The sequence below is a fragment of the Poecilia reticulata genome, chromosome 6 (genome assembly GCF_904066995.2).
Source record: "Poecilia reticulata chromosome 6, P_reticulata-male-v2, whole genome shotgun sequence".
In the NCBI taxonomy this organism is placed as follows: Eukaryota; Metazoa; Chordata; class Actinopteri; order Cyprinodontiformes; family Poeciliidae; genus Poecilia; species Poecilia reticulata.
Genome location: NC_088835.1, coordinates 19960076 through 19973451, shown reverse-complemented (window position 1 = coordinate 19973451; position 13376 = coordinate 19960076). Strand labels below are relative to the sequence as shown.

Genomic DNA, 13376 nt, shown 5'->3' with positions numbered 1-13376 from the left:
TCTCTCCTGTTGTGGGTTTGTGGATGTGTACAATGTTGTCTCTGATTCAAGGGGCACAGAGCACTGGAGAACAAACAATAATGGTTTTTAAGATACCATAAGCATCCGCTGCGTCTCATGTGAAATCTTTACATCAAGAAGATGCAAAGATTTGGTTTCCTGAAGATTTTAAACTTTTTAAAATGCAGAAAAACTTCAATCAGGAATAAAGTATGTATCTAAATCTTTTAATAAATCAAATAAAAAATTTGGGGGAGTTTAAGGTTGCCGGAGTTTTACAAAAGAAGCCATAATTTATATCACAATGTTCCATGCATTTCCAGCAGGACGGTCTTCATAATGATTTAACAGCTCTTTGCATGGTACTCATGAGCCCATGTGGTCGTATTGATCCCAGGGGCGTGATACATTCTCACGCTGTGCTGTCTAAAAGCGTAAAGGTCAAATACTTCCAACGGCAACCTCCAGTCTGTGTGTTTACAAAGTAATATTTTTCTCTGACTACATGAATCATTTCTCAGAATTGTAGATGAACTGTGTTTTTACAACTTTGTATTAAACATGGTCATTTCGTAACAGATTGATGGCTCTCTGATAGAGTTTGGCACAAAGTGGTGTACCGTCTGTGACCTCTTCTGTTTATAATAGGCTGCGCCTGTAGTGGTTACTCCTTTTTTATATGAAGTCTGTGCTGCTTATAAACAATTAATTTGAGTCTAAACGTGTCTCTCTCTTCCAACTTTAAGATTTTATGGTATTAACTGTTAGATTAAATGTTTCTAAATGCACTAGACAATTTCTTTGTACCTTTGTTTCTGCTAAGTAGTTGTCAACTAAAGATCATAGGCATACATTTTTGTTGCATTTAAAACAAGATTGTGAAGTAATTCAAGGTTGGTAACGGCTGCCTCCATTAAACCAGATTAAGAAACGAGATACAGCTGATTGAACAGATTTATGAGAATATTGCCAATGAAACCAGGAAGTGAAGCAGCCTTAGAATAGCCTTTAAGGCTTAAAAATTTAAAGGAGAATAAACTACAAATATTCAGGTGTATGAATTCAAACATAACGCTTTAGAAAGAAGAGTTAGGACTCGATTTCCTAGATTGGCAACAACTGGTCTTTTCTTGAACCCATTCCTGAAAATTTGTATGAAAAAAAAAAGTTTTTTGACAAAGAAAAGTTTTTCTGTATATAAACAAGGAGACGCGGCAGACCGCATTCAGTAATTACACAACATGGTAGTGGCTTGAAGGGAGAAGCAAAATCTTATCAGCTGTTACTGTAAATATGTAAAGCAATCACAGTTAGCCAGAACAGAGGAGCAGATGCTGCTCTCATTAAACAGGGTTAATGACCAATCCAGCCTGAGGTAATTACGATTAAAAATCTTCAGATTATTGTTATTAGCCATGTGATAAAGCAACAACTTTATATAAATGGAAACAAACGACAAGCTAGTTCAATGGAACTTATGAAAAACATTTATTAACATATTTGAGGATTGTTGTAAGGAAGAAATACATGTATTTTAATGTTTGATTATCTGGTTTTAGTGAAGTAAAATAAAAAAGTATTCTAGTTTTATTTAAATTTCCTAGACAGCTGCATCTACACAAATTAAAATCTAAATTAAGTAATATCAGTTACAAAAAATCACAGTCATATTTGTTCACTAAATACAGATTTACATATTGTAAGCATCTATTTCTGCAGTTCTGATGAACTAATGAAAAACTGAGACATGAAATTCAGCCTATGTAATCATGGAGAAGACGGTCGGCATCACAGTTGTCTGGCAGATACTTTTGTTGGTCTCTCCTCACTGAGAAGAGACGCTGGTTCAAGTTCAATTCAAATACAAAAATGTTTTATTGATGTAAAGTGTTGTGACCAAGAATCATTTATTTGAACAAATAAGATGCACAGAACATACTTTCCAGTAGTCTGACTTTTCTGATATTAAAAAGCATTTTTTGGGGGGGGAATTCTGAAGTGATTTTTCTGGAAAAATAAAAAAATAAAAAAAACTGGAAGTTGGGTCTTGATGATGATTATGACTGCCGGCCATACTCATACAAACTTCACTTTAAGTTAATTACTTTAATAAAGAAAGTTTTATTTTACTGAGGTTCAACTCTAGGTCAGAATAGGATGATATTTAATTTATTTAACGCAGATATAAAGTGTGTGGCCGCCATTATTCCATGTGAATAAATTGAACTTTGAATAGATTAGCTTTGCAAAATTCTTAATGGTATTCACTCATAATCATTCTACAATCAGAGTAATCTTTTGTTCACGCTGTTTTAAAGACTCCAGGGATTCCAAGGAATTCTTTTAGATAAACTAAAAACTGATTTGATCACATTACAGGAAGGATACTCATTCTCCAAATCCAAGTGCACCGCTGATAATTATTTACACCTAGATGCATAATTTGCATTTTACAGATATGATTGCAGCTATGTGAGCAAAGTGTCCTCAAAAGCATCATTTGGCCTGGTAATGTAACACACCTGCATGGTTGATCACATAAGATGATAAAAAAAATAAAAAAAGAGCCAAGGCAAGCCTGAGCGGTGCGGTGGGGGTTAATTTATGATGAGAAAATTAGAGCAGAAGAACAAGACAGAAGAGCTGGCATATGTGGAGAGAGTCACGTGAGGTGCTTCACAAATTCACACAGATGTGGCAAGCCATAACATTTAAGCTGCAGTTTTTGAGAGATGCTAAATCACCATTTGGTGCCAAAGTGAATGTGTTGGCCCAGGTCCCCGTTTGTTAGCCACTGCAGCCAAGGCAGCCTTGTGTCTTTATCAGTGTGCTCTCATGTCAAACTCATTCAAACTCTGGGTTAGATCAGACGCCCTAGGGTGTAACTTTTTTTTCTTCTTCTTCTTCTTCTGGTCTCTATTTGCTGCTGACACTCTTTCATCAAATGCCAAGCTGTGATCTTTTAGTCTGGTTAAATTAGAGACTTAATATTAAGGATGAGTGGACACAGAATATGTGCAGTAAAGCAGATGTGAAATAAACAGATATACACTTTGAAATATTGAAAGTCACACAAGATGAGGTTCAAATATGCTCAAAAAAGAGAAATCTCAGCTAATGACTATATCACAGGTCACTGGGCATTTGAAGGTTAAAGCTAAATTGGCTTTAAAGGTGCTAATGTCTCTTTATCTAACACACACCGAAATGCTTCACACAGCTGTAATTATGTGGCATAAACTAAGAAGGATGTTGCAGGGTATCGCATGTGACAAAAACCTGCAATAAAAGCAAGAGCCTGTGCCGACTCCTCCTGACAACTTTACAAAAAAAGTACCCTATGATGAAACATGAAGTTCTGCAGCTGAAATGTATTACTTCCGCTAACAATAAGGATAATGACGACAATGATAATATGTTTAGTATTCTACTTCTTGGTTGTTTATAACTGGCATTTAAAAAAAATAAATAAATTTGACTGGAGAAGAAATAAAAAGGCCACTACATGCATAAGTTCCACTAAGCATATAACAGTTCGACGTAGTGTAAACAAACACACATTACATCATTCCGAATTGGAATTCAAAGCACAGTCCAAAAGTGCCTCACTAATTAAGAGGGATTGTTTGTGTGGCTCTGTTTGTGGTTATGCAAGCAGGAATGATGCATGGAGCAGGGCATGACTGCAGTATCTCTAAAGGCACAGATGGCATCCTGCCTCTATGGAAAGAGACAAGGCATTGTTGTTGCCTTTTAGGAGAAAGTGATGCATCGAAAGAGAAAAGAAAGAAGAGTAAAGCGTGGTGGTGAAGTGAAGTAAAAGAACAGGGGAGTGCTGAGATGATGGAGTGTAATGACTCTCTTGTAGCCCAGTCTCAATCTCCCAAGACCTCTGGCTGTCGCTGCCCAGATGACATATGCACTAATTAACACTGCCGAGCCTCCTGTATGTGGGGGAAGCACAGATTCCTAACCAATGCCCTAAAGGGAAATAGTAACACAGATCATTAATATTGCCAACATGTGTTTGGTCCCTTCAAAACTACATCGTTTAGAGGATGCATTTAAAAGCAGACAGTTAAGTCACCATATTACCGGACGGGGTGCATAATTGTACAAAATTTTGACAAATTAAATGAAATGCCACTGTCCAGCACTTTTATTCTTCACAGTATTTTCCACTGTTTTGGGTTTTTGTCTTCTTAGTCAATAGGTTGGGTAAAAACATACAGAGATGTAGTCTATAAGCAAAAGGATATGAAATAAAGCATGATAGTCTCCACGTTAGGTTTGGGTTCTAATATTAAAATACAATGGGGTACCTAAAAATACCAATAGAGTTGTGGCATTAATAGACAAAATTTAAAAAACATGGTCTATATTGGGCAAGACAAAGTTACTTTTTATTTTTGTGTGTTCGTTTAATTACTGTGTTCTTTTTCTGCTGTCCCTGTTGGCCACTGTGATTTCCTAAACATTGACACCTTGTGTTGAGTAGACTGGCTACAGTGTAGCCCATTTGCTCCAATGACAAGCTATTGCTGGCGTTAACTGAATCAACACATAAGTTTCCTTGCTGACAAAACTGTAAATTACAAAAGGAAAATCCTTTAAAAAAAAGAGAGAATGTGTTGCTGCATTCAAAACCTTGCAGACCTGGAGCTGCTGGAGACTGAGGAGACGTGGGAGAGCAGTGCAAGATAACACCTGAAATAAAACGACAACACGGAGGGGCCTCTGAACAATAAAAACAGTAATGTGGTAGAGTCTAGGACAAATAAAAAGATGCTAAATCGATGCTGACTGGATATCAGGGATAGTCTGTGGTAGCCAGATGAACTGTTTGCACCATGCACATCTTTGTCTCTAGCAGAAAAGCTTGCAGCCTGTGTGAGGACATTGTAGGCTAAAAAAAAGTTAAATTAAGGCATTCATTGATCCACTTTATACTAGCTTATCCATGCAAGATGGGCTGATGCCCTGAGGGGAAAAGGAGGAGTACTTCCTGTACAGGTGATCATTTCATTACAGTTCATTAAGATACTTTTACAATAAAAACTAAACTGGACAGCCATCAGAAAAAGTACAGTTGAGTAGGCATTAAAGTGGTTCTATGATTCAAAGACAATATGAGAATAAGATAATATCTTCCTCATGCAACAACCACACCTTTGAAGTCAACTTAGAAAATTAAGGCAACAATAACAATATAGATGCTATATACATATTTTGATTCTGAAATATTTCTCTGTTAAGATCTTGTAGTTTGTGTGCGTATTGATTTATTGATTTGACACTGTATTATGCTGTAAGTTTAGAAAAATAATATTACATAAGTTAGTAGTGTAGTTAATTTAAGAAACATAATACAATCCTTAAATTGCATGTTAATATACAGCAACAGAGGTCTATCTAGGCTAATCATACCATGGCTTACTCTGGTATTCTTTAAGATTTTATTTAAAGCTTAAAGGTTTTAAATAATGGACAGAGTCGAGCGTTACTCAAGTTTTCCATCTCTTTAAGGTATTGCACTCATCTTGCTCTCCTGTCAAAGAAGCAAAATCTAGTGATAATGAATGTTGCGTCAGGGCAATCTAAGTCTACAAAGTACTAGGAGAAATATTAAATGTGCAATACAAGCGTGACATATTTTTGTGATACGATATTGCTATGAACAAGCAAAACTTTTTCTTAAAAATGCAGTGTTATCACAGAATATTCCCACAGAAAGTAGCTTAGTCAGGTGCCTCAAAGCTCAGAGATGGTAAAATTTCCAAATTTAAGAGATGACTGAAGGTCACCTATCAGTTTCAGCTTTGATTGTGCAAAGAGAAACACATTCCTGGTTCAAAAACCACAGGCTTTAACAAGATGAAAATGGATTTGCACCTTTTTCTTTCTCCTTTCTTTATCTTCAGTCATCAACATAAAATTTCACACTATATCATTGTTTAAATGCCAACAACCAAACAATCTGTGTTGTGTTTCAGATTAAAAGTAAAAGATAAAGATAGAGTTAACAGTTATCTTAAAAAAATACAAAACTTATTGGAAGACTTATCTTGGCAAGATTAAAAGAACATCAACTTAATAGGATCATCTATAAAGTGAATTGTACTGAGACATGAGAGTAGCAGCCGAAGGCAGCTAGTCCTCCATTTACAACGTGCTACGATTCAACCACAGAACAATGCAGCCCCAAATGAACACGTCATGAGGCCACATCTGGCCATGAACACACTAATGTAAACACAGCATCTCTCCATTTGTATCTTTCAAGGTCGGCATCCAAACATATTTGTTCTAAAATGAGAGAATGTCACCCTACATTATCTTGCATCTGAGCTTTGGTCTTATAATTTAAAAAGCACAACCCTGTGAGTCCGTCCATTCAGGCTTGTTTTGGTATACAACTACTTTATTTTGTTTATAATGAAGTGGGCATCTGTGAGTTTTCATTTGATCCATTACATCCTACACCACAGACACAATGAGGCAAAACTGCATCGATTCAATGAACAGAGAAAAATCAGTTGCTATCAAGATCCAAACACCCTGAAATGCACAGTGTGAATGGGAACTAAACAGTCTATGCTAAGGAGCAACTTCACCTAATTATGGACAATGGTGCGTGATTCATGCTGCACATTTGACACGACTAGTTGGGCTCATTTGTGCTAAAGAGGCAAGTAAATTCAGGCTTTTTTTTCTGTCTCTTTACTTAATCCTAGTCTGGTCTGGTGGTGCTGATAGACGGAGAGGTAATTGTAAACTATTTTAAATCAAACAAGAAAGAAGAAAGTGACATCCAAATCCTAGTGAGCGTGGGTGTGAATGGGAAAATCAGCTTTAAGTAGTGACCTTCTCTTTTTAACAAAGAGCATTGGAACTCTTAAGAAATTACACACTCTCTGACCATTAGCAGCCGCCATAAAAATCTAAATCTTTCTCTTTTCATTCTTTTCAACCGATGACCTCTAATACTTCACTGCTTCCTGAGCCTTTGTGAATCTCTGTAAGTCCATCCTAGTGCATTATCCAACAGCATTGTGTTTGTCATCGGGATAATCTGGTATCTTGTTTACAAAAAGACACCCCATGGCTACATGCATGACTGACAGCATGCATGTAGCTGATTGACGGCGCTAAGACCTTTCTCTTGGCTCTGATTGGTTGTCTTTGACTGGGATAAGTGCATTTCTACAGGTGACAGTAGAATCACAGGGAGCAGACAGAAGAGCTCTTTCCTTTGTTTGTTTTATTTTACAGATTACCTGTCTCATCTTATACTGTCATGACAGCTTTAGCAAATATCCCAAAATCATATTGTTCATAAAAGCTAAATACTGTAGATTTAAGGTATCATGCAATGAGATTGAAATTATTTGCCAAAAAACAAAAAAGCTATGCAAGAAACGATTAAATCCAACCTGAATTTCAGTAGCAATTATGAAATAATAATGGTTTTAATGGGCAATCTGTGCAAAGTTTACAGGGTCTCAGGTCTCCAAACTCGCCACACATTGTTGAGCCTGCTGCATTTGCTAAGTGACACAGGAAAAAGTAAGTTGTGGCACCCCCAGACCTCAGATAAAAACCTTCTTATTTCATTTTCCCAACACTAGAAGGGACAGAGTTACATTTGATTTACATGCAGAATCATTCGTACATGTAACTTTTATCGATGAATATGCAATGACTATCAAGAAAAGGCAGCATTTTAAAAAGATGAATATTTTTACATAAATTATATTTTTCATAAATTTTGCATGTGCATCTGTTCCTCATTCATGTTTTAAATGTAAAATATATCACTCTAGAAGCTGCACAATAGTCCAGCACTGAAGAAAATACTGGAGCTTAACAACAACTCTATGCAAACGCTGTACTGTCTGCGATTGGCAGCGAAATTGACACTTTAGACAGATTCCGCTTCCTTTTACTTTATTCTCCGTTTTCTTAATCCTGAATGTCATCAGTCAGATGCTTTGGGGTGCACCAAAGAGCTCTGCATCCCATCCAGTTGCCAAGGAAACCTTCTGAAATAAAACGACTATCCAATAAGGCATGCTGGGTAACGCTTTTCAAGGCAATAATATTTTGCTAACTTCTGAATGTGACGCACGTGTCTAATTGTATTTATCCATTAAGCAGCAAAACCACAGTTCACTAAATTCAATATGCTTTCTTTATTTATACAAACAAAAGCCTTAGTTTATGAAAGATGCAAGACTTGTCCTCGTTATTAAATCTAAATAATAGTTTATTCATGCAAGACATTCCCAAGATGGCTATGCAGGCTTAAATAAGTAAAATGTCCCTTAAAATTATTTTCTCATATGTGATAGCTCGAGACTTTTGAACCCCAGTCTAAAGAAATGGCATCTTTCACCCTTTCAATTTTGTGTTCATCATAATTTTTCAAAGCATCTGCAGTCTGAACGGTTATGATGCATTTTATCTGGCTATAATGTCATTGATGTGAGACATGCATCATAATTCTTCACCAGAAAAAGGCAGGTGCACTAAATCAAGACAAAAAACAATGGCTGAAAATTATGATTATTAATCCGTTAGAGAAGTATGTCTGTGACGCACATCACAATCACAATCACACCACTCTTGGATCCGACTACACATCCAATCAGCTGCAGTTAATGCTCCACAAACACCCATGCTGCTAGTTGTGCTTTGTTTTTATTAGCTTCCTTTATGTTGTTATGGTCTTGTGACAATACTGTCGGCTCCCGTTGCTGAATAACCTTTAAAATCGATACGTAAATGTCTCCATACATTTTTACTTCAATAAACGGCGTGCTGCTGTGTGATGTCACAGATTTCTGTGTTACGTAAACCATTCACACAGAAATGTAATTCCGGCTTCAGTAGTATGAAAAACCACGAAGAAAAAAAAAATCCGAATTGAGCATCAAAACTGTGTGAACGTAGCTTTTGTCGCCCTCCCTCAGTCTCCTCTCTCATTTGCCACAGCTGTTCCACATTCCCTCTGATTAAGCTCATCTGGTTCCAATGCCATTCTCAACCTTCCCTCAATATTTTAGCTTTTTTTCCCCTTTGCCCAGTGTTGAATCTCATATTTGTAATGTCTTTGCTCCATGTCTTGATCTTCTAGTTTTTTTTCTGTGTGTTTTCTGTTCTCTATAAAATTCCTTCACAGCAATGCAGCTTCAGTTCACCTGCAACACATTACATATCATAACATATATGTACATGTATAAACATTACAAGCCTCGTTGTAGTGTCTAGATATTTTGCAATCCAGAATAACACAAGTATCTATTGCTATTTATTTTAGCACTACTTCTGTCTGGCCAGATGTATCACAATGGTATCACTGCAGGACTTTTTCAGTTTGTCCTCTTATAAAAACATAAATAATATAAATCAATAAATCTCAGGCTTCAGTTGGTTGAATAATGTGGCTTGAATATGCATTGTTTCTCAAAGTTTGAAACATTTTTTGTGGTCACTGAGTATATAAATTACCAGCTCCCTCTGGTTTCTAAACATAGAACTGGCTTTATAGCATTCCCAGATGTAATTCCTAATTTTGAAGTAAATATAGCACTTTTTTTTCACCAGAAATTACCTACATTTATTCTGAGGCAGTCAAAGTAGAACCAGTGTTAGTTGTAATATTTTAATAGCCAGGGTGCAACTCTTTCAATTCTGTCAGTAGCAATACTTACAAGAAATTCTCCTCCTTATAATTTTCAATCAGTCTCTGTACCTTTAATATGGATTCTTTTCCCTAGTCACCTGGTTCTGACACCTGGTTTTGTCAGAATCAGGTGTATTTTTCTTGAACTGGTGTACTAATCACATCAGTGTATCTTTTAATAACTGTACATCATTTCCTATATTTGAGAAAATGTCCTATAACTTTGATACAAGCAGTGTATTTTTATGATTTGTGTGGCTGAACTGGGGTTGTCAATGTTTTAAAGAGTTTGCTCATTCTAAACCAGCAGGCTATGTTCACTGGTGTTGACTCAATTCATTGTAAACAAGAATAGTATCTTCTCTCTAGGGAGTTGATATCATTTTAAAATTCATCTCCAATATTTCAACAGGCACACAGATAAAATATGTTCTAATCCTCTGGCTTTTGGGCAAATTGATTTCAGCAAAAGCAGTCATCCACATAGCATTTCTTTCATCCCACCAATAATTCTTAACCAAAGGAGAAAGGTCAGAGGAATTGTGACAAACTTAAGCCACTCTTTAAACCTCTGAAGTAATACCAGCTCTCCGTCTTCATTTAGTCAGAGCCAACCAGTCAAGATCGCTGGTGGGACCCATTTTAAACCTGCTTCCTGTATTGCTGTTCAGTATGAAATTAATAAAACCTTACTTCCTTTTTACAAGTTTCAACTTTGATCCCCATGGGGTAGCTCAGCCCCGATAATTTTGAATTGTAAAGTAAATGCGCCTCTCTACTTCACACGCGAGACCACGTCATGAAAAGCTCAGTAATCTTTGTGTAACCCACACAGCATAATTGAGTCAGTCACTGAATCAAAGGTCAAACTCGTCATATTTTAAATCCCTTGAGTAACAGAAGATGGTATTTAAAATTTCAAAATGAGCAAGAGAAAAAGATTTCTTGAAAGCATCTCACTTCACCTTACCGCTTCTAAAAATCTACATAAAATTATTAATAAAACTGGACTAAACCTCATTCCCTGACGTATTTCAACTTATTCTCTTAGATGTTCTATTATTCCCATGTCTCTCCCTAACAATTAAGTTAATTAAATATGGAAGTCAGGCTCAGGTGTACCTCAAACCACTGAGATGAGTCATTTTGACCCAATGAAACAATAGAAAATACTGTGAGTACAGCTATCACCTTACAGTAGGGATCAACTTACACGGATTATAACTGACTAAACAAAAATATTAATCTTTGCTGAGTGTCTGATGAATGATGTTTAATTTATGTAGACACAGATTTCAATGGTTTGACATGAATACTTGTAACCACCTTCTGACGGAGAAATGCAGTATGGTTAAATGAGTATCAAAAGATTAGAATTAGCTATAAACAGCATTCAATTCTTTGGCTGATGCAGTTTCTGAAACGACGAATAAGAATAAAAAAATTACAATAGGTGCTCACCCAACTCCAGAACATCAGGGTTGGACGGGGTTTTTTAAGGCTGTTTTGTTTTTCTTCCAGAGGAATCCGAAAAGACTGATGTCGGTGATTATTATATGAACACCAAGTTAGCCTTGGGATTAGAAATGTGAACAGAATAGGACTGGTTGCTGGCATTAGTATTATAGTCATAGCAATTGCATAGCTCCCCTTCTGTAGCATCATGCATTTCCTGACACGGTGCATTATTTGTGAGCTCAACAGATAACTAGAGACTTAGTATGCCCTTGGTCGGACACAAAACAATCCCAAAAATATGACAGTGAAATAACAAATCAACTGTGGAGCAAACGGGTAAATGCAAGAAATATCACGCCACAAATGAAACAAATAAATGGTTCATGCTGTCTGTTGTCCACATTGTTTAGGGAAGGGAGTGTGTGTCATTGGATGCATTGTGAGAGTAATATATGTTTTGTCAGTAATCTTTCGAAATATTACTTTTTTTTTTTGTGGTTGTACCTGGTGCTTTTTGATGTCGACTAAAACAATTGAAATATGACAGAGTATGGCTAATAATGGCAATTAAAAATCTAAATTTTCTAAAATAAATGTTTTTACCTTCTTTTGGATAATAATGAATATGTCATATAATTCTGATCATTTCAACAGATAGAAATTTTAAGTAGTCTTCAAATAGCTTTACTTGCAAAGGATGCAAGCATGTAATCAGTCTTTTAGTTTGATAGAAAAGTGAAAAAAGTGAGGCTCTTAACATTATTTTATGAATACAAGAAAAACGTAACAGACAATACTTTAGAAGAATTTAGTTGTCAACATATTTCTGTCCACAAAATAATGTGCATGCATATGGGGAATAAAATGACTTATTTGCATCTACCTCGCTCTAACTACCTCGCTCTAACTTTTTGTATGCGTCAATGTACAAAATCACAAGCTACACACAACAAATGACGATTAAAGTCATCTTTCAGATTGCTTTTGACAGGCGGGACCAAACATGCCGAAAAGATTTACAGTTAACGTCAGTCACTATGAGACTTCAACACTTGTAGAGAAAAAAAATGACATCTTGAACACTGTGCCTCAATAATAAAACAATAAGCCTACCCAACACAAGAAAAGAGAACCCTACTCTTATCTCTGAAAAGAATAGTGTTTAATATGCTATTGTGGTAATTTCTGACTAACTGGTGTGAGAATGTTCTGTAGCCGAATGGAAAGCTTTGCTAACAGGATGTGTTGGCTGTTGATGACTTTGAGCTAATGATAACGGATTCATTTCACAGTGAGTGAAACTGTGAAGAGTAGTGTTCCTTGTTGTCAAGTGGAATTGTTGTAAATCATAACTTTAGAGTTGAAATCCAGATGTTTGGATACACTGTAAAAACAGATGCATCACCTCCTTTTCTCACCGACAGTTACTTAGGATTACCAACATCTCTATCAGCTCAATGCCAGAATAATGAAAGAAAAGAGAAAAAAGTGAAACTTCTTCAAGTTGAGAAATTTGCATAAATGTCTTTAGTTCGAATTATGTTTCATTATATATGATTTAGGTCAAGCGGTTTGGGTATCCTGCTGTAAGCTTCTCACAATAGTTCTGAAATGTTGGCCCACTCCTGTCATAACTGGTGTAACTGGGCCAAGTTTGTGGGTCACTTTGTTCACACACACGCCTTCAGCTCTGCCCACAAATTTTCTGAGACTAGAGGGCAATGTGATGACCACCCCAAAATCATCAACTTTGTTGTTGATCAACCACATTGCAGTTCATTTAACATATTGTTTTTAGCTGTTGTCCATTTGAAATACCTATTTCTAGCTGAGCTCTACCTTCCTGGCTGTTGTCTAAAGGTGATGCTTCAACTTTTCCATTACTCTCTTTTGTGAACTGTCACAGTCACAAAATAGCCTCACACCATAATGCTACCACCTCTGTATATCAGTGTTGTTATGGTCTGGATAGAAGACTGTGTTTACATACAGCATATGCAAATATCTGTTTTCAACCATTGTTCAACTCTCTGAAAATGTGTTTAATCTGAAATGGGTTATTTCTCTGTTTGACATCAAACAATGATACTATTATCTCCTCTTCGATTGTTCTTAGCATGCCTTAGACTGCACTACTTTTATCCAAGAACATCACGTATGAGATCCTATATGAAAATCTACATCATAAGAGCTGTTTGGTCAGCAACAAACAAAAAGATTTCGAACAGACATA

At 36.2% G+C, this 13376-nt stretch overlaps 1 protein-coding gene across 7 annotated transcripts in view; it reads right to left on the bottom strand.

Moving 5' to 3' along the window:
* The window catches only part of shank3a (SH3 and multiple ankyrin repeat domains 3a), a 195761-nt gene that overhangs the window by 120127 nt on the left and 62258 nt on the right, over positions 1 to 13376 (bottom strand). The window lies entirely within an intron of this gene.